The sequence below is a fragment of the Spermophilus citellus genome (genome assembly GCF_964194105.1).
Source record: "Spermophilus citellus genome assembly, chromosome: 2".
Classification (NCBI taxonomy): domain Eukaryota; kingdom Metazoa; phylum Chordata; class Mammalia; order Rodentia; family Sciuridae; genus Spermophilus; species Spermophilus citellus.
Genome location: NC_138183.1, coordinates 205,789,468 through 205,816,372, shown reverse-complemented (window position 1 = coordinate 205,816,372; position 26,905 = coordinate 205,789,468). Strand labels below are relative to the sequence as shown.

Genomic DNA, 26,905 nt, shown 5'->3' with positions numbered 1-26,905 from the left:
AGCTGCTGCTGTCCGGCAGTTGCTGTGGTGACGATGGTTTGTGGTATGGGGTGCTCACTTGCCAGGCATCCATAGAAGCAGGCTGTACTTATCCTCATGATGCATTCCTTGAAGCCACGTCAAAATGTGTATCGTCAAAATTTCCTGGAGGAACAGCATTTGTTCTCTGTTCCTGACCAAAGAGGCAGCTGGAGATAAGTCATAACTGTGATCAACAATCTGTCATAAACCGAAGGCATGAGTGCCCAAAGATCCTCAGAGTTTCAGGGTTAAAATTATGTTCCAGCCTCAAAGCTAGCCCTGGACTCCATGGGAGGCCCCTGTGCCCTGTTCTTTCATTCACTTACACACTAATTTGTCTCTGGGCAGCGGGGTCACTGTGGCTCACTCCAATGTCCCCCCAGATGATGAGTCTTCTGAGCAGGTGTCATGGGCTGTATTGTGTTCACCTGAAAGATATATCAGCATCCTAACTTGTGGTACTTTGGAATGTAATCTTATTTGGAAATAAGGAGTTTTTGTTTTGTTTTGTTTTGTTTCACAAAAGTAATCAAGTTGAAATGAGGTCATGAAGGTGGGACTTAGTTTGACTGGTATCCTTATAAAAAGAGGGAATTTGGACATAGGCATGCACTCAGGGAAGACTATGTGAAGACACAGGAGGAGGATGGCATTTGAAGATGGAGGATTGGATAACGCATCTATAAGCCAAGGAATGCCCAGGATGCCCAGAAAACCACTGGAAGCTAAGAAGAGGCGGGGAAGGATCCCCTACAGGTTGCAGAAGGAACATGGACTGCAACACCTTCATTTTGGACTTCCAACCTGCTGAAGTATGGGACATACATTGGTTTCCTTAAGCCTCCCAGGTCTGAATCCTGAAAAAGCGTTTCCACTTTTTCTTTTACGTGTGTCTAGAAGGGACTCTGGGGTTTGCTGCAGTCATCTTTTAAGAGTCTAAAGGCAAAGTTCTCACCCAGGAGGACAGAAAATGAATGGAAAGAATCCGGTCACAGGTGACCTTGTGAGCTGCCCTGTCAGTCAACTGGAGCTTGCCCCTTCTCTGAACTTTGTTATGCAAAATCCAGAAGTTGGAGCAAAACCCTCTGATTGGTACATGTGTGGACCAAGTGCCACACATGCTCAGCACTTCTTCCTCCTGTGCTTCTCCAGCCCCTCCCAACTGCTATCCTTTATCTCTATTATTGATTCTATTAGATTATCTGCAAAAACAGCTATAGTGATTCCTCCTATCTCTGAAAATTTTGCAATGTGACTTTGCCATTTCTCCTATGAAAAAGTAGAGTTTCTTTCTCCATTCCTTGAATCCAGGCTTGGCATGTGACTTGCTCTGGGGCCGTGGTTTGAATGTCTTCCCAGAGTTCATGTATTGAAAACTTAATCCCCAATGCAACAGAGTTGAGAGATGGTTAGGTCAAAGGGTTCTCCTCCCATGAATAGCCTCATACTATTATCCTCACGGATTCATTATTGTTAGAATAAGTTCTTTACAAAAGCCAAGTCTGGTCCCTTTGCTCACTCTCTCTTGCTTACGTGATACCTCCTGCCATATTATGATGCTGCAAGAAGGCTCTCACCAGATGTGGCGTCTCAGTCTTGAACTTTTCATTATAAACCACCCCGTCTTTGGTATTCTGTTGTAGCTGTTCAAAAGTGACTAAGATACATGGCCAACAGAAATGCGCTAATGACATATAAGCTCATTAGGACCTCCTTTTTTGGCTGCCATTGGAACTCTGAGACCATGGTGCACATGGGCCTGAGCTAGCCAGATAAAAATGCCACATGGAGGGAACCGAGACTCTCCAACTGCTAGATTGTAAGTAAAGTCACATGAATGATCCCAGGTGAGACCAATAGCAGACTCACAGAATTTGGGAAAATAAGATCACTATCATTTTAAGTCACTACATTTTGCTGTGGTTGTTACATGGCAATAGATAAACAAATGAACCTCTTAGATTCATACACATGCTGAAATTGTGTGAGGCACTGTGGATGCAACTAGGGAAAGACCAGACGTCGGTCCCTGCTGTCTCAGGAACACTTAGGATATCATCATGCACCAGAGGCTGGGCCAAAGGCTTCCAATGCATTAACATCACACCCAATATCTGCCTGATGAAGAAATTGAATCTCAGAGAAAGTAAAGAAATTGCCAGACGTAGCACATTGTATTTTCCAAAGACGGCTGCAACAATATTGCTATCTGATAATGCTTTGCCAGGAGGCAGAATCCAATTTCCTTCTTGAGTCTGGTGGGTTTTGATGATGAACTAATAGGACAGAGCAGAAGTGACACAGGGGACTTCTGAGGTAAGCTGCACAGGAAGCCATAGGCTCCACTGTATGAACCTGGGCATTTGCCTGTGAAAACCTAACTTTCACATAAGATGTTGGACTACGGAGGTCGCATGTGGTGAGGAGTCCTAGGACCCATGAGAAGCCACATATGAATGTTCTCTATAAACTCTGGTTGACAGCCCACAAGGAATTCCAGATGCTTCTAGACCCAGCTGTGGAGTCACCCCAGAAGCTCCCCACTGAGGCCCAGATAGCACAGATCAGAGGAAAGCTCTCCCAGCCCACCCTGCCCACCCCACAGAATGTCTGAGCATAACAAAATGCTGTTTTCCACTACATTTGGGGGTGGTTAATTACACCTAAGGTTACACAGCTGGATAGAGGATGTGGGGCAAGTTAGTTTGAACCCTGGCAGTTTGACTCCAGACCCTGAGCTCCTGACCACGTCCCCTTTCTTCTCATGTCCTCACCAGAAACCAAGCTTGGATCCCCTGACACCACCCCATCTTTAGAAAACACTCCATTCCCCACAGGCTGGGCTCCAAGAGTCAGGAGGAAAGGAACCACATGCTTCTGACTCTGCTCCTTCCAGGCCACCACCCTCCACGATTCCTCCTTTCCCCAAGTTCGGTCACCACCCTGGTATTATTAGGAGATATAAATATTTGGGTTTTCATTCACAGTTCCTAGCTTATAACTCCCATAGCCCTTGTTGTTCCCTAAATGCTTGCAATAATAAGCATATCTTTTGTTTAATATTTGGCCTTTTGTCCTTGATTCCTGAAGCATCTGTGGATTAAATTCAGAACCATAAAGGTGAAAGGCCCAGAAGAATCTGAACAGACAGGACTTTTAGGGTCCCCACTCAGTCTAGGAGCATTAAATTTGTCATACTTATGCAGTGAAGTCTCCATAAGACCCTGAAAGGACAAGGTTCTAGAACTTCTGTACTGGAGGCTTACAAGAGGGTGGGCAAGAGCTCATCCCCTGCTGGGAAGGTGGCACCCACCAGCTCTGCAGCAGTGGAAGACCCCAGGCTCAGGACCTTTCAGACCTCACCTGGGTATCTCTTTAACTGGATATTTATTTTTATACTTCAAATACCCTTTATAACAAACCAATAAATATAAATGTTTTTCCCTAAGATCTGTGAGCCTCTCTAGCAAATTTACCGAGCTGAAAGATGAGGGTGTGGGAACCTTAACTTCTAGCCTCTAGAAGTTCCAGAGACCTGGACTGCCAGCCGCCATCTGAAGTGGGAGCAGTCCTGAGTTCTCCACATGCAGGATCTGATGCTACCTCCAGACAGAGAGTCCCCAGAGTTGAACCCGATGACACAACACCCAGTTGGCATTCACAGAACGAGTTGCTTTCTTGCAGTTGAGGAGAAACCCCCACACATTTGGGAATCACAGAACTGATCTGTTGTGTCTAATAGGAAAACCTGAGTTTGTTTTTCCTCTGTACCAACAGACTTCCTTACCTTAGCTCTATGACATCCTCTCCCATCACTTAACATGGCCCAAATTCACTCAATGGCTTCAGTTCCTGTTTCACAGGGGTGTTTGCTCCCCATTGAAGACTAGGTGGAAAATGCAAACCTCTCACGGTCAGGCACACGGTAGGGATGCAAGATAGAACCAGGTCTTGATCAGTTTTCTATTGCTGCTGCAACAAACTATCACAAGTACAGTAGCTTCAAACAACACAGATTTATTGTCTTACAGTCCTTACAGGTCCAAATATAGGGCTTCCTGGGCTAGAATCAAGGTGCCAGCAGGGTTGCATTCCTCTGCTCGCCTTTTCCAGCCCAGCAGGTGCCTGCATTCCTTGCCTCATGGCCCTGTCTCTGTCTCCAATGCCACTCACAGAGCATCTTCAAGTCTCTCTGACTCCCCTGAGTTCTTCATCCACATATGAGGAACCTTTTGATTGGTGGATCACTGAGATCATCCAGGAAAATCTCATCTCAAGCTTCTTTATCTCATTTGAAAAGTCCCTTCTGCCCATAAGGTCACATACTCTCAGGTTCTGGGATTAGGATGTGCACATCTCTGGGGGTTCCATTATTCCACCTGCCACAAGCTCTCTGATGGCGTTCACACTTGGGCGAGGTTACATACTGACAGCAGAAACTGCTGCTCCTCACCACTATCCATCTGCTCTTTTCCTCTGGGCACACACTTTCTTGTGGTCAAGTGTGACAAGCATCAATCAAGTTTTTGTCAATAGGGTGGGGACAGAAGTGATGAGCCCCACCGAGGGGCCTGGCCCACACTAACACCCTTCCATGGGCTCCTCAAGCTGCTCATCAGTGCACTAAGTGAAGAGGACTCCAAGGACGTGGAGGAAGTTGGACCAAAGTGGAGGAGGTCAGGGTCCCTGAATGACTCAGAAGCTGTCACCCTGCCACATTATATTCTGATGTGAAATTTAAATTAAGAATTGAAATTTAAAGGTTGCCGGTGACAGGTTAATCTACACCACCAATTCACAACTACAAAAGTGGACTTTAAAAGAACTCATATAAAAGTATTTCACAAGTTTTACATTTTATAAGTAAGAATAGCATTTCCTTATGACACCACCCCAGCTCAACAACCGAGATCTGGGATCCTGCTTGCCATTGCTGGTCCTCTGTTTTCGATTTGTGCCTGTTTGTTTGTTTTTTTTTTTTTTTTAATTGACTGGTTACTTAATATTGAGGAAGTTCCTGGTGAAGACAAGTAAGTAACTGCAAATGGTATATTTTAACTCATTGTAAACTCTAGAAACTCTTCAATGGCAGATGTCCCCATAAAAACTTTGGTTTCCGAGATCAACAGAGAAACTACATAACTGGGCAACAAATGTTTGTGTTTTGAAGAACTTCTATGTAAATGTCTTTACTCATTGTTAACTTTCAGAAAGATCAAAGACTATTTTCCCCAAAACCTGCAAGAAAAATGAAACCAAACCAGGCAAACAAGAACAACAAGGTATGAGCCCAGCGGTCAAGCAACTAGAGTGAGGAATTTCATGAGCCAGAAAGCAAGGGAGAGTGGGAGAAAGAGACAGACAGAGAGAGAGAGAGAGAGAGAGAGAGAGAGAGAGTCCACACCATGTGTGTGTGTGTGTGTGTGTGTGTGTGTGTGTGTGTGTTGGGGAGCTTAGGAGATGTTTTAGTCAGCTCTTTTCTTGCTGTTACTAAAAGACCTGCCAAGAACAATTTTAGAGGAGGAAAAGTTTATTTAGGGGCTCACAGTTTCAGAGTTCTCAGTCCATAGACAACCAGCTTCATGTCTCAGGGCTTGAGGTGAGGCAGATCATCATGGCAAAAGAGTATGGTGGAGGGAAGCAGCCTACATGATGATCTGGAAGCAGAGAGAGAGAGAGAGAGAGAGAGAGAGGGAGGGAGAGAGAAACTCTACTCACCAAAGACACGTCCTGGATGACCCACCTCCTCCAGCCACACCCTACGTGTGCCTTCACAGTTACCACTCAGTTAATCCCATCATGGACGTCAGGAAATTAATCCACTGATTGTGTTAAGGCTCTCATAACCCAATCATTACTCCTCTAAACCTTCTTCAGTTGTCTCACACATGAGCTTTTGGGAGACACTTCATATCTAACTATAATGGGAGAGGACAGGCAGAAAGATCCTGTAGTCCTGGAAACTTGTGGCCTATTCTCCAAAATAATCCTTGTAAACAAATGATGAACTGGTCCCAGGTCCAGATGACTATGTGCCTGGCCAGAATAGAACAGACTCTAAAACCCCCAGTACTGGTGTATGGTGAGCATTGGAAGAGAGGCTGGGAAAACTAGAACCCATGTGCAGTAACTTCTAGAAGGGGATTTGTACAGGGATTCAGTAGAAGGGGAGTCGTAAAGATAAGCAGGGCAAGGCAAGTCTAAGAATGGGTCCCACTGTGCAGTCCAGTGCTGCGGAAGAAGCAGCTTCTCTCAGACTGGCCAGGGCAGCACCCTGCCCTCTTACCCCTCTGCCAGTCTGCCAGGAGGGAACCTAGTGGAAGTGCAAGGGTCAAGCCCTGGACTGTGTCCTTAGCACACAACTCCACTGTAACAGCCACCTTCTGTGTGTGGCAGTAACTTTAATCTCCCATTTAGAGGTGGGGGACTGAGTCTTAACAACATTAGGAAAGTTAGCCAGAAGAGCAAGCTGCCATTCATGGAAGAGCTGGGATGCAAGCCCATGCTGCCCAGAGCCAACATCTATGTGCTCAGACACCTGTTCAGAGGGCTTTCTCTGCACCCTTCAGGCTGCGCACACACCACGGCAGTCAGATCATCCCCCCTTGACTCGGCTCAGACTGAAATAGACCAGAGGCACCATGGTGCTCAGTACCACAATTAAAGTTATAATGTTACCGGGTGAAGCTGCTGACTTTGGCTGAGAGCAAGCACATCGCCTCAGGGAGCCGCAAAGCCAAGGTACAGGGCGTGCGCACCAAGTGGCAGGGGACAAGGTGCTCCGTCTTCTTTAGCCCTTTGGTCCTCGGATTTCATGGGCCCAATGACACAGAGAGCCCTCAGGACACTCTGAACCTCTCATTGTTTACACAGCAGTGGCTGCTATGAGCCTCCCACGCTCAGTCCTGGCGCAACCATGCATGTCAGAAAGGGGAAACTGAGGCAGCGAGAAGTTTGCACTGTGGCTGGGATCCACAGCCTGGTGAGGGCTGGTAGGCCCTTGCCTTGTGGATTCCAGGTGTGTCCATTTAGTGTCTGATGTTCTAATTGTGAGATTAAATTAATTAATAGTAGTCATAGTAGTAGTATCTCTAAATAAAACATTGACTTCACCTCATGTGGACCGGATGAGCAGAGTGGATGGTGTGGTCAGTGTCCTGGACACCAGGAGTTGATGGCGATAGAAGCAGCTCTCATTTACTCCTAAAGCTGGTGGCTTTCCTGCCAAAAGAGACGCTTGAAGAGCTGCCCATTCATGCCTGTGGAACAGGGCTCCTCTCCTCCTTTGGATGACTGATCCAACCCTTTGTAAACCCCTGAACTTCCTGCCTTTTAAAGTTTGTATTATTTGTTTTGTGACAGTGTATTGTTTTGATTCATCTTTCCTAAGTGACATGGTCAGTTATCTGAATCCCAGCTGCCCACTAGGGTTCCATGGGATGATGAAATTCATTTTGTTTTTCTTTTTTTCTTTACTGGGGAAAAAAAAAAGATGGGGGAGGGGTTGTCACCCAAACGCCTTCCCCCTCAACTCTCCATTAAAAATATTCCAAGCCATGATTATTTTCAGAATGAAACTAAAGTGCACCTACTTGCAATGAGAAAAGTCTTAGGAGCAGTTTATTAGACTGGAAATTGATAGAGATGTGAACATTTCTACACAACTAATTTTTGTACCTTAAAAGTTTGTCATGAAGATGAAAGAGCATTCCATTTTAACAGCCTTTAAACAACACTTAAGATTGGATTTCCTTGGGCATTTAGTTTATCGTGGTTGAACATTTAAAAAATATCCACAAATTCCTTAGCATGGGGAGTTAAGGCTGTTGGAAAGGGAAAGATGGAGAAGAAACCCGAGAGGACCTGGCCACAGCGGGCACAGAGAGACTAGACGCTTGAATGGTCGTCAGGCAGGGCATCAGTATCAACACATCAAGCTGGGCCTAGGGTGGTGAGGATGCTCTAAGTGTAACAGACTGAACCAAGTGTAGTCACGCCAGTGTCCCAACCCTTATACACTGTGTTCCATGTTTTCTCTCCCCACCATGCAAAAAAACCAAATGCATTGAATCTGTAGGTTATGAGAACAAGAATATTACATACCCACTTTCAAACAGCATATGCCCTTTATTGCAGACCCTTCTGGCCATGCCCTAGAGCTCCAAGACCCCCCACTTCCTCCTCCTCTGCCAAGTGAGCACTGCCCATGCTAAGAGAAGGGCCCGTTCCCTCACCTCTGTAGAGTGGGACCCTGCAAGGCACTCTGCCTTCACTCCCACACCCTTCATCCTGGCCCTCCAAGGTATGAGGGGACGTGGCCTATAGGGCCATTTAGCCCCCAAGATCCAGGGCTCCTTCTTTTGACTGCTGTTTACTGGAAAATTTGGGCAAAGAAGCAGAGTGAGAATGGGTTTTAAATGTTGCTTCTCAGTTAAATCCACTGGCTCTTTTTCTAGTCAAAAACTCCGTGTGTGGAAATGTGACCTAAATGTCCATTGCATGCTGCCAAGAATCCCCGAGAGGCTCCAAGCATCACCCACTTATTGAGGGACAGTGACGAGGGTGGCTATTTCACAGAAGAGACAGCCAACAGACATGGGGACACTCATCCTGAAAAGCATGTGGCTCTATTTTCAAGTCCCTGAAGGGTACAATGGAGAGGAGGAGGGGGTTTGGGCAGAGTGACTTCAGGTGAGGACAATGGAAGAAGCCACATGGTGGTAATGGAAGCACAATCCAAGGAAAACCATCCAGATGAGCTGGGCTGGCCTGTAAGGTCCTGAGCTCCCCACCTCTGGAAGCATGCACATAGCCATTTATTCACTGGATTATATATCAAGCTGGATGTCAGCATGGTGAAGCCACCAGGAAGATTAGAAGACCTGAGGAGGCACAGAGGGTGAACGGTCCACTCCATGAATGAATCCATGTTTGGATCCTCCCAGACCCAGGGAGCTCAGAAGCTTCAGGCCAGCCCAGCCTGTGTGTGGATGTGAACCAGTGCTGTGCATAGTTCCTGATTTCAGGGAATTTAAATTCGAGTGGAGGAGACAGACTAGATTGCAAAAAAAAAAAAAAAAAAAAAAATCTAAAGCACACACACACAAAAAAAAATGCATATATGTATGCAAAACAGTTACGGGATTTATGGAAAAGGTGTGCTTGCATCTCCTTTGGAGTGGGTGGAAGGGAGAATATTGGGCCCACGCAGAGGGGCCCTTAGGGAGAAAGGGAGAGAGCCACCTTTGAGTGGTGAGTCCACCGTGTCTCATGTTGCAACTTGCCCACTGGCTCACTAATCACTGCAGGTGACCTCTCCCAGAGGTGGACATGGATGAATGCATCCACCCATGATGGGTGTTTGGATAGGGCAGAGTTCCCAGGCACAGTGGGATGATGGCTTCCCCTTCCTTCCACCTGCCACCCCCTCAGGTTCCGCCAGCCTCACAGGCTGGATTGCATAACAGCTTGGCCTGAATTTAGAGCCCAGCTCAGCACAGAGCTTGTAAATCTTCTCTCACATCATGAAATGCCAGCAATTTCACAGCCAGGGATTCCTGTTCTCATAAAGTCCCCACACCAGCAGACTTGCATCTAAAAGTGGCCTCTGGACTGACAGATTGATGTCAGGGCTGCTCTGGAGCAAGCACCAGGCAGGCAGCCTCCAGGTCCCCTCCACGGAAAGACCTCTGCAGTCCCCAAGAGGAAGGACATGAGAGCCAGGCCCCATGACTGGGGCTCTGTCTACTTGGGACCCTTAAACGTGGCTCCCTGAAGAATACAAGGCAAAAATGGTATCCCCCACCCTGGGAACGAGGAGCTGGAACATATTGGTGCTAAACACTGTTTGGGGGGTGGGGGGTAAGCATACTGCTAAGCCATCTGTGCAGTTGTCATTCATAAGGAGCAGTTACCTATTGTAACTCTTAACCAGCTCCCACTAGAAAGACCTAGAGTTTCTAGAAGGTAGGTATATGGACGGCTGCAGTTCTCATCTGTGAAGATCCTGACCCAGCAGAATCTGGAATCCAAAAAAGGGTCCTGCATTGGCACAAAGTAATGATGCATAGGTAACGACTTAACACCTAATTCACAAGGTGACCAACAGGAAGGACACTGTGTGAAAGTGGACTGGACCTCAGGACCAACTCCTACAAATAACAATAGAGCACAAACTGAAAGAACATCACCTCTGAGACTAGGTGACATGGCTTCTCTTGCTCGCTTTCAGGGAAACCTGGAATGTCCTGTAGAGACACCAACAGGACAAGGAATTGATACACTCAGCCAACAGCCCCATGAGTGAACCTGGGGACACATTCTCTCCCGGTCAGGCCTTGAGATGCCTGCTGCCTCAGCTAATACCTTGACCACAACCTTGTGAGTGTTCCTGAGCCAAGGCCAGACAGAAAAGCAGGCCCAGTTTCTTGACCACAGAAACTCTGAGCTGTTTTAGCTGTTATATTTAGCTGGGATAATTTGTTATGCAGTACAAGATAATCAATATTGGCAAACATTAATAGTGACTGATATTCCTATTAAAATCCCAATAACATTATTCATAGAACTAGAAAAAGCAGTCATGAAATTCATTTGGAAAACTGAGACACACAGAATAGTCAAAGCAATCCTTAGCAAGAAGAGTGAAGCAGGAGGCATCGCAATACCAGACCTTAAACTATACTACAGAGCCATACTAATAAAAACAGCACAGTATTGGCACCAAAACGGACATGTAGACCAGTGGTACAGAATAGAAGACACAGAGACAAACCCACATAAATACAGTTACCTCATTCTAGGGAGATACCTTTGGCAAAGGCATCAAAAACATTCACTGGATAAAAGATAGCCTATTTGACAAATGATGCTTGGAAAGCTACATGTAACAAAATAAAGTTAAACCCCTATCTCTCACCGTGCACGATCTACTCAATGTGGATCAAAGACTTAGGCACTAGAACAGAGATTCTGTGCCTAATAGAAGAAAAAGTAGGCCCAAACCTTCACCACGTTGGCTTAGGAACTGCCTTCCTTAGTAAGACTCCTAAATCACAAGGAGTAGAATCAAGAATCAATAAATGGGATGGATTCAAACTAAAAAGCTTCTTCTCACCAACGGAAACAATCAATAATGTGAACAAAGAGCCTACAGAATGGGAGAAAGTCTTTACCACATGCACCTCAGATAGAGCAATAATCTCCAGGGTACATAAAGAACTAAAAAAATTTAACACCAAAAAAACAAATAACCCAATCAATAAATGGACTAAGGAATTGGACAGACACTTCACAGAAGAAACACAACTTATCTACAGATATAAGGTAAAAATGTTCAACATCACTAGCAGTTAGAGGAATGCAGATCAAAACTAAGGTTTCAGGGCTGTGGTTGTGGCTCAGCGGTAGAGCGCTCACCTAGCACATGTGAGACCCTGTATTCAATCCTGAGCCCCACATAAAAATAAATAAGTAAAAATAAAGGTATTGTGTCCAACTACAACTAAAAAAATAAATATTTTTAAAAACTAAGATTTCATCTCACTCCAGTCAGAATGACAATATCAAGGATACAAGTAACAATAAATGTTGGTGAGAATGTGGAGAAAAAGGTACATTCGTGCATTGCTGGTGAGACTGCATTTGATGCAGCCATTATGGAAAGCAGTATGGAGATTCCTCAGAAAACTTGGAATGGAACCACCATTTGACCCAGCTATCCCACTCCTTGGTCTATACCCAAAGGATTTAAAATCAGCATGCTATAGTAATGCAGCCACATCAATGTTTATAGCAGCTCAACTCACAATATCTAAACTATGGAACCAAACTAGATGTCCTTCAACAGATGAATGGATAAAGAAAATGTTATATATATCATGGAATATTACTCAGCCTTAAAGAAGAATGAAATTAAGGCATTTGGTAGCATATGGAATGAGCCAGTGAATATCATGCTAAGTGAAATAAGCCAATCTGGAAATATCAAAGGCTGAATGTTTTCTCTGATATGCAGATGCTAAGACACAATGGGGGTGGTGAGGCTAGGGAAGAATAGAGTTACTTTGGATTTGGTAGAGAGGAGTGAAGGAAGAATAGAGGGTATGGAGGTAAGAAGGATAGTAGAATGAATCAAACATTAATATCAGATGTGCATATATGATTACACAACCGGTGTGATTCTACATCACATACAACAGAAGACTGAAAATTATACTCCATTTATGTATGATGTGTCATAGTGCATTCTACTAATTAGAACAAATAAAAAATAGTGGCTTATCTCTGGTTAAAGAGTTACAAGTGATCTATATTCTCTTCCTTTTGCTCATCTATAATTTCTACTTTTTTATCATGCCATAGATTATTTTCAAAATGTAAAAGGGAACACAATTATTTTCAAGTTATGTTTTAAAAAACAACTTTAGGAACATACAATAGAAATGTCTGTGACTTTCTGTTAGGTAAAACTTTCATGGACAAGTCACCAAACAGGATAATTAAATTTTTTGACTTTATCAAAATTACAAACTTTAGCTCTTCAAAAAGCACCATGAAAAATATGAAGACACCTGGGCAAGTGGGACACACCTGTAATCCCAGTGGCTCAGGAGGCAGAGGAAGGAGGATCGCAAGTTAAAAACCAGCCTCAGCAATTTAGCAAGGCCCTAAGCAACTTAGTGAGACCCTGTCTCTCAATAAAATACATTTTTTTTAGAGAATTTATTTATTTATTTTAGTTTTTTTTCAGCGGACACAACATCTCTGTTTGTACGTGGTGCTGAGGATCGAACCCGAGCCGCACGCATGCCAGGCGAGTGCGCTACCGCTTGAGCCACATCCCCAGCCCCCAATAAAATACATTTTTAAAAGGAGTGGGGATGTGGCTCAGTGGTTAAGTGCTCCAGGATCCAATCCCTGATTAAAAATAAATAAATAAATAAGACGCTGAGCACACCGGCATGCACCTGTAGCCCCAGCTATTTGGGAGACTGAGGTGAGAGGATTGCTTGAGCCCAGGAATTCGAGGCCAGCCTGAGCAACATAGGGAGACCCCATCTCAAAAATAAAATGAAAACACATGTATAAAGAAATTACCCACAGACCCAGATAAAAGATTTGCAAATTGTATGCCTGATCAGAAATTTGTTTGCAAAATAAAAAACTCTTGCAATCATGAGACAGACAACCAACCCAATTTAAAAATCAGCAAAAGACATCTCAAGACATTTCTCCAAAGAAGATCCATGAATGGTCAACAAGCACCTGAAAAGACATTCACCGTGACTAGGTATTAGGAAAAAAATGTGAATTCAAGCCACAAGAGAGGCTGATGTGTATTTTATTAGAATGAGCAAAATCAAAGTGACAAGTGTTGACTCTGGTGGAAAAATAAAGTGGAGCGGCCACTTCGGAAACCAGTGGGACCATTTCTTAAAACGTCACGTGTAGGCTCCTCATTACACCTACTCCCAGGTGTCTAACAAGACGGGCGGAAACGTGTGTGCTCACCAGGGCTCACGTGTAGGCAGCACAGCGGCCTCACTCTCCACAGCTGGAAACAATCAGAACGTCCCTCACAGGTGAATAGAACAACTGCGGTAACGTATGGGCAACGAGGTGCCCCGGTGATAAAGGAACACAGGAACCGTCCACGATACGACACCTGGGCCACAAAGCCAGCATGCTGGGGCCACATGTGCAGAATACGTATCATATGCTTCTGTGTATACAAAATGCTCCCCAAAAGCAAAACTGTAGAGACAGAAAGTAGGTTCGTGGTTGCCTGGGGTTAGTGTGGTGTGAATTTGACTACAAATGAGCACAAAGAAACATTCAGGGATGATTTTTAAAAAAAAATTCTAAAACTGAATTGAGGAACGGCTGCATAGTTGTGTAGACTTTTCAAAAATCATCAAATTGTAGGTTTACCATGTGTGATTTTTATGGGATGTGAATTATCCTTTGAAGTTCTAAAAAAAATTGTCTTTGTAGACTTGAACCCGATAATTCATGTCAAGGGCATCAGCAAAAATGATTATATCATTTTCAAAGTGGTAATGAAAAACTAGAAATTACCTGAATGCTTAGTAATAGAAAAAATAAATGATTAAGGAATGATAAGCCACTTGATAAAATAGTATACATTCATGAAAGGGATATTTACAAAGAAATTTATAAAGACCTTGATAGTGCTTAGAAATTAATGTACAAAATTATTCTTAGAGCCAGATTTCTCCAAGAGTAAAATGAGTTTCTATATAAATATTTATTTTTAAATATATCTCAATATGTGCTATGAATGGATGAATCCTATATATATGATATAACCAGAAGCATTTGAATGCATCTGGTTTTTTCCCTTCTGTGCAAAAATAAATAGCACACTGCTATCAGCTATATAAATTCTGGGGGTTTTTTTCTTTGCCCTTCATTATCTTTTCTAATTTTTTATTTCAAAAAGTATGGTTTCATTTTAAAACCAGAAACAAAGAATCTAAAGAAAGGAAAGTGATGGTAGGCGGTCCTCTCCTGGCCAGAGGAGAGGCTGTGGCTCCCCTGTGAGGGACACACCCTGGCTCAGTGAAGTGACACAGTGGCTTATCAGCAGCTGCAGACATAATGGCAGAAAACGCACCTGGACCCAGCTGCCCAGTTCCATTCATCCCAGCTTGCATTTACGTGCTGTTAGGGATGGGGGTCAGGGCAGGGTCTGATGCAGCGCAGGTCCAAGAGGAAGAGAGCTCCTGCCATGGAGAGGCCCTAGGGACTGGCTTCTTTGTCACTGCAGGCTGCCAGACAGGATAAGGAGAATTGACTTTGGAAACAGTGCATGAGGCCTGACAAAAATTGCTGGAAACCTGGGGCTATAGGATGCAGCTGTGGCCTCCTGGAGAGGGTTCAGATACTGGGGACAGAGGGATCTGGGTTTTGAGTTCTACTCTGCTGTGAAGCCCAGGTAAGAATCTCAGTTTCCCCATCTTTATAGTGAGTAAGGCAATAAAATGTGGTGCCTATCCCTGGGTATTGATTCAAGGAATGAAGGGCTGTATTAGCTCCTCATAGCTGCTGTAACAAACCACCACAGTCTGAACAGCTCAAGACCACAGAAACCTAGAATTTCCATTCTGGAGGCCAGACATCCAAAGGCAAGGTGTCAGCAGGGCAAAACCTGCCGGTAAGACACCTTCTGAACTTCCTCTTATTCTAAGACTCTTCCCCCATCAGACAGCAGCTGGACTGAGCCGGGGCCATTGACTCAGGAAAGGGATGATGTAAGAGAAAAATAGATGACCGCCAAGCTTTGGGGTAGAGGACAGTCTACTCCTCCTCCGTGGTGGAGACAGATGAAAGATGACCACAGACTGTGCCACTGCTGCACTGAGAGGTGGGGTCTGTGCTCCCTGGTGCTTGAGCAATAGAATAAGGCAGAAGCCATAGGGGCCATGTTGCCAAGGCCCAGGCTGAAGAGAATGGCTGCTGCCATTTCCTGTTCCCAAAGGCAATTTCCCGAACCACCAGGGAGGAAGGCCAATGACCATGAGGCTGCCATGCTGAGAGAGCCTAGAGGATGTCACTTCAGGTGACCTGACCTGCAAGGCCAAGGTCACCAAGCACCAAACAGGCATCTTGGAAGTGGATTTTTCAGCCCTCGCCAGACCCTTCCCCAATTCCTCACGAGGGTTGCTGGATTCAACAATAAAACAATAGAAAGTCTAGTTAAATTTGAATTTTAGATCCACCATGATTTTTTTTTTTTATTTTAGTCCCAGTATGTCCCGAATATTGCATGGGATATATTTAGACTATAAAAACTCAAATTTCCATCTGTATTGTGTTAAAGAAAACCTTAAATGTTTTCATCTGAAGATATAATAGTATTTACAGGTAAATATCTGCAGCGTTTTATCTAGCAACCCCAGACCAAAATAAAATGCATGTGTTATACCACTAAGTCTCAGGGTATAGTTTGTCATGCCATAAGAGATAGCCAGAACATTGGGGACAGAAAGGAATTTGGGATGCACCATACACCAGATTTGGAGGTATACAGTCACTAAACAGCTTTTTCTCACCGTTGAAAGCAAAAACCAAAGGACTTCCCTGATGAGGGCAGAGGAAAAGTGAGGCTTGGACAGGAGATGACCTGCTCTCGGTGTTTGGTTCCAAAACTTGTCCCCCCACCCCCACCCCAGACGGAGTCTTGCATGTGGACTGAAGCACCTCAAGTCCTTTTATATTGGGCATTAAGCCACCGGTGACGCAGGAGCCCTGGTGACCAATTTCACTCCCATTATACCCTGGCCCCCAACACCATTGCATTGGGATTGAGTTTCCCAGATAAACTTTCTGGGGATCCTTTGAAAACATAGCCCTGGACCTTGGCTTTCAGCATGGCCAGGGATGTTAGGGTGATGTTCTTATATTCTGAGAGCTCTGGGAACTCGGCAGAGCCTGTGGGCCCACAGAGGACATGTGGCCAGGATGAGGAAGATGATGTGGCCAGGCATCACAGCAATGGGTGTCAAGGAAGCCCTCAGAGTGGACCCCCTCCCCCACCTCACCTCCTCTCCCTGACCTCAGCCTCTGGCACTGAACACCCCTCTCAGCCCTGGGGAGAAGGTCAAGGCCTGAATTCCCCTCATTCAGACAGGTGTGCCTTGAGAACTCATTTCAGGTCAGAGAAAATATGAAAGGTTTCTAGCCAAACCAAGTTCACACATTAAAATGTGTATTTCCTCCAACACTGACCTCTTCATACTGTACTATTGTTGACATACTCAAATTTGAAAAATTGACATTTTTGTACATCATTAAAGGACACCCCTAAACTCTCTTTCATTTGCCATGTTCAAGCTTTCAAAGTCAGTGGCGAGACCATGTTGAATAGTCTTGCGGCCTCTGAGGGCAAGCTGATTAAAAACAGAAACTGACTGGACAGTGGCACTCACTTGTCATAGCAGAGACTTGGGAGGCTGAGGTAGGAGGATCCAGATTTCAAGGCCAGCCTGGACAACTTAGTGAGAACCTGTTGCAAAATAAAATACAAAGGGTTGGTAGTGTTCTCTCAAAGGTACAGTGCTTGCCTAGCATGCATGAGACCTTGGATTTGACACTCAGGATTACTTCCCCCCCCCCCCACACACACACACACAAAGCCCATAAGCTCTGGAGTTAGACTTCAGGTTATACCACCTAATGTCTGTGTGTTCTTAAGTTAATCACTTAACCTCCCTGGGCCTCCATTTCTTTAATTGAAAAATAGCAAGGAGAGTAACAATATGTATCATGGCATTGCTTCTAGGATAAAGTAAGCCTGGCCCATCTCAGCATTCCTAAGTGTTAGCTATTATTGTTTTTTTTCCAAGCTCTGACATAGAAAGGTCATTTGGTTCCTGCTGTTTATAAAAAGTAGCAGTAATAGAAATGTAAAAATGTTGATACCTGGAGATAATTACATTGTGACAAAGACAGAAAATTCTGTCCACCAGAGGCTAGGAACCTTCACTCTCAAATCATTACCCTCTTTTTTGTGGGGGTGGGTGGGTACTGGAGATTAAACTCAGGGGCACTCAGCCACTGAGTCATGTCCCCAGCCCTATTTTGTATTTTATTTAGAGACAGGGTCTCACCCAGTTGCTTAGCACCTCTGGATTTGTCTGTCACCTATAGGTTCAGTGTTCAGGAAAAAAATAAGATTAAAGAAAAAACAGACTGGTAGACCAATGGTACAGAATAGAGGACCCAGATACTAACCCACAAAATTACAATTATCTTATATTAGACAAAGGTGCAAAAACATGCATTGGAGAAAAGATAGCATCTTCAACAAATGGTGCTGGGAAAACTGGAAATCCATATGCAACAAAATGAAATTAAACCCCATCTCTCACCATGCACAAAACTCAAAGTGGATCAAGGACCTAGGAATTAAACCAGAGACTTTTCGTCTAATAGAAGAAAAAGTAGGCCCTAATCTTAATCATGTGGGATTAGGCCCCAACTTCCTTAATAAGATTCCTATAGAGCAAGAATTAAAACCAATGGGATGGAATCAAACTAAAAAATTTCTTCTCAGCAAAAGAAACTATCTGTGAGGTGAACAGAGAGCCTACATCCTAGGAGAAAATTTTTACCCCTCACACATCAGATAGAGCACTAATCTCTAGGGTATATAAAGAACTCAAAAAGCTAAGTACCAAAAAAAAAAAAAAAAAACCCAAAAACCCAATCAATAAATGGGCCAACGCCCTGAACAGACACTTCTCAGAAGAGGATATACAATCAATCAACAAATATATGAAAAAATGTTCATAATCTCTAGCAATCAGAGAAATGCAAATCAAAACTACTCTAAGATACCATCTCACTCCAATCAGAATGGCAGCTATTATGAAGACAAAAACAATAAGTGTTGGTGAGGATGTGGGGGAAAAGGTACACTCATACATTGCTGGTGGGACTGCAAATTGGTGCAGCCAATATGGAAAGCAGTATGGAGATTCCTTGGAAATCTAGGAATGGAACCACCATTTGACCCAGCTGTCCCTCTCCTTGGTCTATACTCAACGGACTTAAAATCAGCATACTACAGGGACACAGCCACATCAATGTTTATAGCAGCACAATTCACAATAGCTAAACTGTGGAGCCAACCTAGATGCCCTTCAGTAGATGAATGGATAAAGAAAATGTGTCATATATACATAATGGAATTTTATTCAGCAATAAAAGAGAATAAAATCATGGCATTTGCAGGTAAATGGATGGTGTTAGAGAAAATAATGCTAAATGAAGTTAGCCAACCCTCCAAAAACAAATTCCAAATGTTTTCTCTGATATAAGGAGGCTGTTCATAGTGGGGTATGGAGGGGGAACATGGGAAGAACAGATAGGGCAGAGGGGTGGGAGGGAAAAGGAGGGGCAGGGGATTAGCAAGGATGGTGGAATGTGATGGACATCATTATCCAAAATACATGTATGAAGACACGAATTGGTGTGAATATACTTTGTATATAACCAGAGATACGAAAAATTGTGCAGTATATGTGTAATAAGAATTGTAATGCATTCCACTGTCATTTATTTCTTTAAAAATCAATTAAAAAAAAAAAAAGGAAAAGAAAAACCACACAATCCGGAGGCACGCCGTGACCTACACTATCAGTGCCCTGCCCTCTCACCCCAACACACACAGCACCTGGCTGCTGGGTGCACGGCCCCTGGTGAAACACACCCCTTTAAAACTAAAAGCTCCAACTTGTTTTAACTTCTGAACTTCCTCCCACTGAAAATTTTAAAAACCTCCTGCCGGTACCAAGGAAATGAGGTCTGACATGCTCTCTGGCTAGCTAAATCTACATGTGTGAATTTCCCCCCCTTTTGTTCCCCCAGGCCTACTTGTCTCTTGTAAAAGCTCTCTACACCCCTGAGTCCCCCAAAGATGGAGCTTTGAGACAGAAAGTTCTCCTCTATCTCCCTCAAAGCCAGCTTTGAATACACACTTTCCCAGCCAACCTGCCCCCTGAGTGTTTGTGGAGCACAGTTTAGAAAGCTTTCCCCTCAGGATCACGCTGGGGACGCTGTCAGGTCTTCTTCTGGGCAGGGAGCCTGCTAAGCAGGACAGGAAGTGCTGGGACATCAGGCCCCTTAGGAACAGCCCACCTCCATGAGTGATGGGAGGTGGTAGGTAGATACCCAGCTCCCTCCCCCACAGGCATGTATGTCAGTATCTGCGCTATTTCCCAGAGTTCCCGGGGGAGTGCAGCTCCACTGCCTGCAGTGGCAATGTGCCTGATAAGCCATTCTTCACTAGCTTGGCTTTCTTTCCTCCTTTCCCTACTCCATCTCCACTATCTCCTATCTGCATTTCTTTCCTTTTCTTTTCTTTTACTGGAAGCTGAACACCAGGGCCGCTTTACTACTGAGCTACATCCCAGTCCTTTATATTTTTTAATTTGAGACATGGTCTCATTAAGTTGCTAAGGGTCTAAATTGCTGAAACTGGCCTCAAATTTGCAATCCTCCTGCCTTAGCCTCCTGAGCTGCTGGGATCATAGACATTTGACACTGCACCCAGTCCCTATCAGAATTTTGGGTGGGATCATTTCAAGTATAAACTACGTGCATTCAAATGTTTGCAACAAGGGTTACTTTTGAGCAAACCAAGACACATATTGTTAAAGACTGTATATAAGAAGGTTGGGCATAGTTAGTAATTTCATTCATTCATTAGAGATGGACAGTTAGTGATTTTACCCTGTCATCTGCAAAATGTAAATGAACCTTGAGGACATTATGCCAAATGAACCATGCCAGGTACAGGAAGACAGGCACAGCATGATCTCATTTATACGTGGAATATAAAAAAGTCAAAAAACTAGAACGATGGTTGCCAGGAGTTGGGAGTGGAGGAATGGGGAGATATCAAAGGGTACAAAGTTTCCATTTGCTGGATGAAGAAGTTCTGGAGAGCTACTTAGAACATGATGATTATACTTAACAGTACTATATTCATTCTTTGAATTTTTTCTGGGAGATCTTACACATTCTCACCAGGAACACACAAAGACACTATGTGACCAGTTGATGGAGGTGTGCATGAGCTTCACTGCGGTGACATTCCACAATGTAGATGTCCATGGAAAAATGGTGCATCCACCTCAGATATAGACAATTTTTATTTGTCAATTATATCTCAAAAAAAAAAAAACCCTGGGAAAAAGTCAATCAGTGATTTAATCATGTTTGTATATTTGTAGGCAAGATATAAACATCTCTCATAACCTTAAAAGCTCTCATCAGTTTTTAAAAATAAACTACTGTCCAATTTTCAAACATCTGACTTTGGGAACAGATTTCTAGGAACACCCCATGACAGACAGCAGAGGGCTGCTGGAGTCAGCTGTCCCTCCACTTCACGGACATGGGGTTGACTTTACTGTCATGCACGTGACCAGCACTGCCACACACATCCTTCCAGCAAAATCTGAGCACGGATCCTCTTAAGAACAAATTCCCCAGGGAGGTCACTGTGTCCGAGGATGTGCGTTTGCACTCCAAGCTGCTCCCCGGAAAGGCCTACCTGCTCCTCCAGGCTTCCCAGGCCTGCTGTCAGAGAGGACTTCCTCAGCTCGCTCCTCCCCTGCCTGGCCCTGGCAGAGGACACTGAAGGGTAGGTGGGCTCCAGGTAGCTCGCTAGTTCATTGTGGGCACTGGGCAGTGGCACAGGTCTGGGCTCAGCCTTGGGGTAAGAGTCAGAGATGAATAGGAATCAGGTCCAGCCGACCCTGGGAGCAGGACTCTAGCTATTGGAGAATGGAAACTTTACCAAGGGAAACCAAGGGTCAGGTCTCTCCACAGAATGGCCTTTCTGCAAACTAGGAAAAGATGTTCCTGCCTCAAGTTAAAAAGTCTAGGTCAAGTTAGTGTAAAGAGACCTGACTCCACAGAATGCACACCATGATGCACACTCACTCCCAGTGCCAGCGTGGGCAGATGACAGGTTCAAAGTCTTGCAGTCCTGGGAATCAAGCCTTAAAGGGCCTCTGAAGTGCAGGGGTCAGGGTGCACACACGCACAGCCCTGTGGGCCATTGTGAATTTAGGTCAAAGGGAAATCTGCCAAATCACCTGCCTGGAAGCCCAGAGTGCCTGCCATCCAGTGTGCCCTCACCTAAATTAATAGTCTGCCTTTAGGATAACACCCTTTAGATGTAGTGCCCTTAAGCAGTGCACAGCCTGAGTTCCTGAACATGGGCCAAAAGGCACCATCCTTGTAAGATCCCTGAGCTCCACCTTGAGTAGCAGACCCCACCTGCTGGTAAACTGAGCTGCTCAAGACCTCTGGCCCAGTTCAGGGATGGAGCAGAGACTTCAGTGACTTGGACAGGGAGGGGCCGAGGAGGCACCATCTAACTCAGGCCTCAGCCCTCTCCTGAGGTGGCTCCCTGGGCTCAGACCTGCCAATTAAAGGCCTAGAAGATGAAAGAAGAAGGCTTCTCTAAGCAGCCCAGCAGCCTGGCCAGATGAGAGCCAAACCCAGTGTTGTGTTCCAAGGCTGAATGGGCGGAGTCAAGGTTTTCCTGATTATGTGCAATCAAGAGCTTGTAATTACAGAAACCTGGGGAGACTCTCGCAGAGGCAGCCTGCTCACCTCAGCCTTCTCTCTTGGCTTTGACAAATCACAACTTCTCTTCTCCCCACCAGCAGGTATCTGGGAACCTGCTCATTGCAGCAGCCATACCCACTCCTGGGCCAGGCGTGGCACACCAGCCCCCTCCCCAACCCAGGAACCTATGAGCCTTAGCTGTGTCCTTCCTGCCAGAGCCCAGAAGCTCCTGGACAGAGTAGGACCACCCTTCAGCCCTGTGTGAGCAGAGGGCCATGGGGCATGGAGATGGCTGTGGCTAGAGGGGTGGCAGACCAACAAGGTCTAGCCAGGCTGACCCCTGTGTCCCGCCCTTCAAACCCATGAAGAATGGACACTCCTCATGGAGGGTTTATATTACTTTCCTGTGACTGCTATGACAAATTGCCACAAACTTAGTGGCTTAAAGCAACACAGATTTGTCATCTTACGGTTCTGAAGTTCTCACCAGGCCAAGATGAAGGGCAGGGCTGTTTTCTTTCTAAAGCTGAAGGGGACAATTTTTCCTGGCCTTTTCCCAGCTCCAAGACCACCTCAGACCATGGCTCAGGGTCCCTTCCATCCTCAAAGCCACCATCCTGACACTCAAACCTCTCCCCTGGCTCCTCTGCTTTGTGATCACACTGGCCATACCTGGATGAGCTCGAAGGCGCCTCCCCATCTCTGGCCAGGTGACGGACAACTTTAATTCCACCTGCGACCTCAGCTCCCCCAGCCATGTACATAACACACACAGTGACGTCAGGGATGGAGACGTCGGCCTGCCTGGGGGGTCACCATCCTACCTACCACAAGGTTCCTGTTCACTGCTGCATCCCCAGTGCCTGGCACATAATAAACTCTAAATAAAGACACACGGAATGCTTGAGTGATTTAATGGCTTGATTCTATCACTGAGGTAATATTTAACATCATGACTGAGTATTCCCATGCTTACTCAGCACAAGCACTGGTCAAAGCGCTTGGTGTGTATTAACTCATTTAATCCCAGACACTTTTTGTTATTATCTGTTGTGTTCTATAACCGAGGAGATCAGGGCATGCCCTAATTACTCAGTTAGTCAGTGGCAAAGCTGGGATTTGATCTCAAGTTTATTGAGCGTACTAGACGCCCAGCCCCCGGTGGGGCACTTGACATTTCTGATCTCATTTCATCCTCACGAGAGGCCATGAAGGAAGTCAATTACAAACCCTGGACTGAACAGGCACAGCGTTCAGTTGGAGGTTCAGCTGGGGGATTCCGGGGACGCTGTGGCTCAGTGGGAAAAGACATTGAGTATGCTTCCCTGAGTCTCCTTGGCTGCAGCTCTGCTGGGGAGTGCTGCCTGGGGAGGCGGCACCGTCCCCTCTCACTTGCATCCTAATCTTTGCAGTCAAAGCCAAGAGCAGTGAGACTCACTTGTGCCTGCCAACACAGTGGGGCATAGCATTTTCTGTTCCTGCCAGCACATTTTTCTAGGTCAATGTCAGATCAGGGAAATCCAATACTGCATGTCCTAACGTTTTATTTGAAAACAGAGAAGTTGCTTTCCAAAATAAATCGTGTTTACAAGCAAAGTCTGGAGAAGGCTGCATCAGAAATGGACGCAGGACAGGACACTTTCTGGCTTGATTTCTGCGAACCCAAAGCCAACCCCAGCTCCAGGCCTCGGAAGGGCGGCTGGAGGGAGAACACGTACATGCGCACATGTGTCCTGATGTGTGCCCGTAATGCAGGTGCATTTGTACGAGAGTTGTGTGAGCATCCGTAAAGGTCTCCGGAGCTGGTTGGCATGAGTATGTAAGTTGGACAGATTATATATGTGTACTTTTATGTGTTTATTTTCACAGATGTGCATATAAGTGTGAATGGAACTTGACACCCAGCCCTGTTTCATGGATGTTCAGTCCTTTCCATAGACGCCCCCTCCTTTCCTCCTGCGCCCTCGGTCGCAATCCTCATCCTGTCCTTAGTCTTAACCGATTGAGGGGCTGGGGCTCAGATGTTGATAAATTATGACATGCATGCCCTTTGCCCATTTCCTCTCTGCGCCCAGCCCCAGCACCTCCCAATTCCATGTGGACTCTTGCACAGGACAATTAAGTCAGTTTCCGATTAGTGTGTTCAGACCAGCAATTCGGGCTCAAGGTGTCAGCTGCTCTCTGGGTGGTGTTGTGTGCAGCCCTGGAAGCTCCTGGTGCTGTTGTCACTGCCAGAGATTCCCCCAGGAGCCTTCCTGCATGTGCTGTCAGCACCATCTTCTGCTTCTTTCCCAGCTCCAGTTCCCATCTGCCTGAAGACCACCCGCCTCATCCAACTCGAGCAACACGGCCTGGCTTCTTAGGCCTGAGAGCTTTCCTTAAACACATTTTCCTCTCAATTTCTCCCCTCCTTGAGAGCTCAGCTGCTCTGCCCTTCACTGTGCATTAGCTCAGCCCTCCCTCCCAACCCAGGAACATGTCGTTCCCCCGCCCAACACTGTTCCCCACTGCTCCTTCCCCCCATTATCTCTGCTGATCCAAACCCTCTACTGCCTTCACGACCAGTTCTGCTCTCACGTCCTCCTCTGTGAGGCCTGCTCAGATGAATCCCTTTAGAAACAAAGTGCTCCCCCAGGGACCAGAAGCACTGGATGCCCAGATGCCCCTTGCACTGCCTAGGATGGCTTCAGGCTGCACTTATCTCACCTTCCCACCTCCACTGCAGTCTCCACCAGGCTCAAATCAAAGCTTCTGCTCCCTTGGCGTGAGCTGCAGAACCTGGCGCAGGTGTGGATAGAGATAGACTGGTAACAAGAACTTGAGCACATGCAGGATGACAAGCCAGGTGGGGGTAGGACCATAAGACCAGACCACCCACTGCATTTAGAAATGCATCTGCCCTGCCACACTAAATAATAACCACGGGAGCTGGTATCCTCCTCAGTTCAAAGATGAGGAATGGAGATGGAACAAGTTTAAATGACTTTTTCGAGGCCACAATGATAGGGCAAAGTCAGGGCTTAATCCTAAGGTCCAATTTCACTTCCCAGCCTTGCGATAACTACCCGTGGAAGGTAGTGTGCTTAGAGGGTCAAAAACTCTCTGAAATTCCAAAGCATGCCCTCTCCAGAAGAGATCTGAGTAAGCTCTAGATTCCTGCTGTCCAGTAGAGCTTTCAGTGACAGAAATGTGTCTGATATGGTAGCCACTAGCCACCTGTGGTCATTGAATGCATGAAATGTGACTAATGAAAATAAGGAACTGGATTTTAAATTTAATTTTATTAATTAATTTAAATTCAAATTGTTGAAGGCAGCTAGTGGCCACCATATTGGACAGGGCTTCCCAACCTTGTTCATGTTAAGCCAACATGACAAATAATAGTAATTGCATAATATGGAGGCTGCTTGCTGCCAGAGGCAACTGGCTCAAGGGTCCTGTCTTCCTGGCTTCACGCAGCCTCCCCAAGAGGAAGAGGATTCAAAGTCTCAAAAGACTTGTAACCCATCTGGGCATGCCAGCTCTTAACGATGGCCACGTTTCCTTGTTGGCTTCCAGCCTTTGAGCCTAGAACACCAAGGTCAAGGTGATCATGAGAATCCAGCATGGTAAGTGCACAGGCAGCTTCTGCACGTATCCTTTCCCAACTCCCCACAAAGTCAGTGTCTGGTCCTGGGCAGATCCGAAGGCTGACCAAGGCTGAGGGCTGGTAGTCACAAAGCAGCCTTCCTGACCTTCACCTCCAAGGAGCCTGCTGCCTGGCCATTGTTGGAGAGTAGGATGCTCATCACGGCAGGAGGCAGGAGAACAAATGGAAGACCAAAACCTATCTGGCTCTGCCATACCCACCCTGCCCTGGGCCTCCACCTGGAGCCCCCTCCACCCAGGGCATTGATCTGACTGCACCAGGGACACCATTCTCGTTGGCAGCACTTTGGTGCCACCTCCTGGTCACCTTGCAGAGCTCTGGTGAGTACAAATCAGCCAGGAAGCCTTGAGGACCTGCCACTGCTGACTGCCTAGAGGGGCTTCCAAGCCCCCTGCCCCAGCCCAGCTGGGGTTCAGAGCAGGGTCAACTCCCTTCTCTGCAAGGAAAAGGCACTTTTCCAGGAATTCCGAGGGAGGGCAAGGGAAGGCAGCCCAAGCACTGGGTGAGTCTGGATGGGAACGTTCCTGATTCCAGGTCCTCTAGCCCCCACCCCTCATCTCCAACCTGCAAACTGTGCCAGGTTCTGCATTTACAGCAAAAAGCCAGACATGGTTCTAGATAGTGGCTGTTAGAGAGATGGCCGTGAGAACAGAGGAAGGAGGCAACCTTCAGGCTGATCTCTGAGGGCAGGGAGGGTGGGGCTGTGTTGGGGAGAAGGTATTTACCATGTGTGCAGAGGATAGCCCTCCCTGCAGGCAGAGCCCTGGAGGTGATCAGGAGGATGGTCCACTGCCCAGTGAAGTGGCTCACAGTGGCCAGAAAGTGGAGGAAGGGGTGGGGGGAGTGAAGCAGCCCAGACAAGTGGGGAGAGGTGCAAGGGCTGTCTTTCCAGGGTCTTGCTTTGTTCAGCAGATCTCCAGGGTCAAGTCTACAGGGCTTCTGAGTCCGTGGCTGCCTGTTTGGAGCAGAAGGCATGGGCCACATGGTCTGGTGGGGCACAGGGAGGACAGAGACCCAGGATGGGAAATGAGAGAGTTGCTTTGTGATCCGGCAATGTTCCTTCCATTTGGGGGCCTCAGTTTCCCCATTGGTTAAGTGGTGGAGTGATGGTCTCCATTAATTCTG

At 45.9% G+C, this 26,905-nt stretch overlaps 1 long non-coding RNA gene across 2 annotated transcripts; it reads right to left on the bottom strand.

Annotated features, from left to right (window-relative positions):
• Nucleotides 1–5,543: 5,543 nt before the first annotated feature.
• Nucleotides 5,544–22,966, bottom strand: LOC308642011. 2 transcript variants are annotated; one of them, XR_014020482.1, is made up of 3 exons: nucleotides 22,804–22,966; nucleotides 16,974–17,050; nucleotides 5,544–5,678 (listed from the first exon to the last, which is right to left on the bottom strand). It is a non-coding gene; the product is annotated as an uncharacterized lncRNA (long non-coding RNA). The 2 variants fall into 2 exon arrangements; XR_014020483.1 differs by lacking the exon at nucleotides 22,804–22,966 and adding an exon at nucleotides 21,107–21,218.
• Between the last annotated feature and the right edge of the window lie 3,939 nt (nucleotides 22,967–26,905).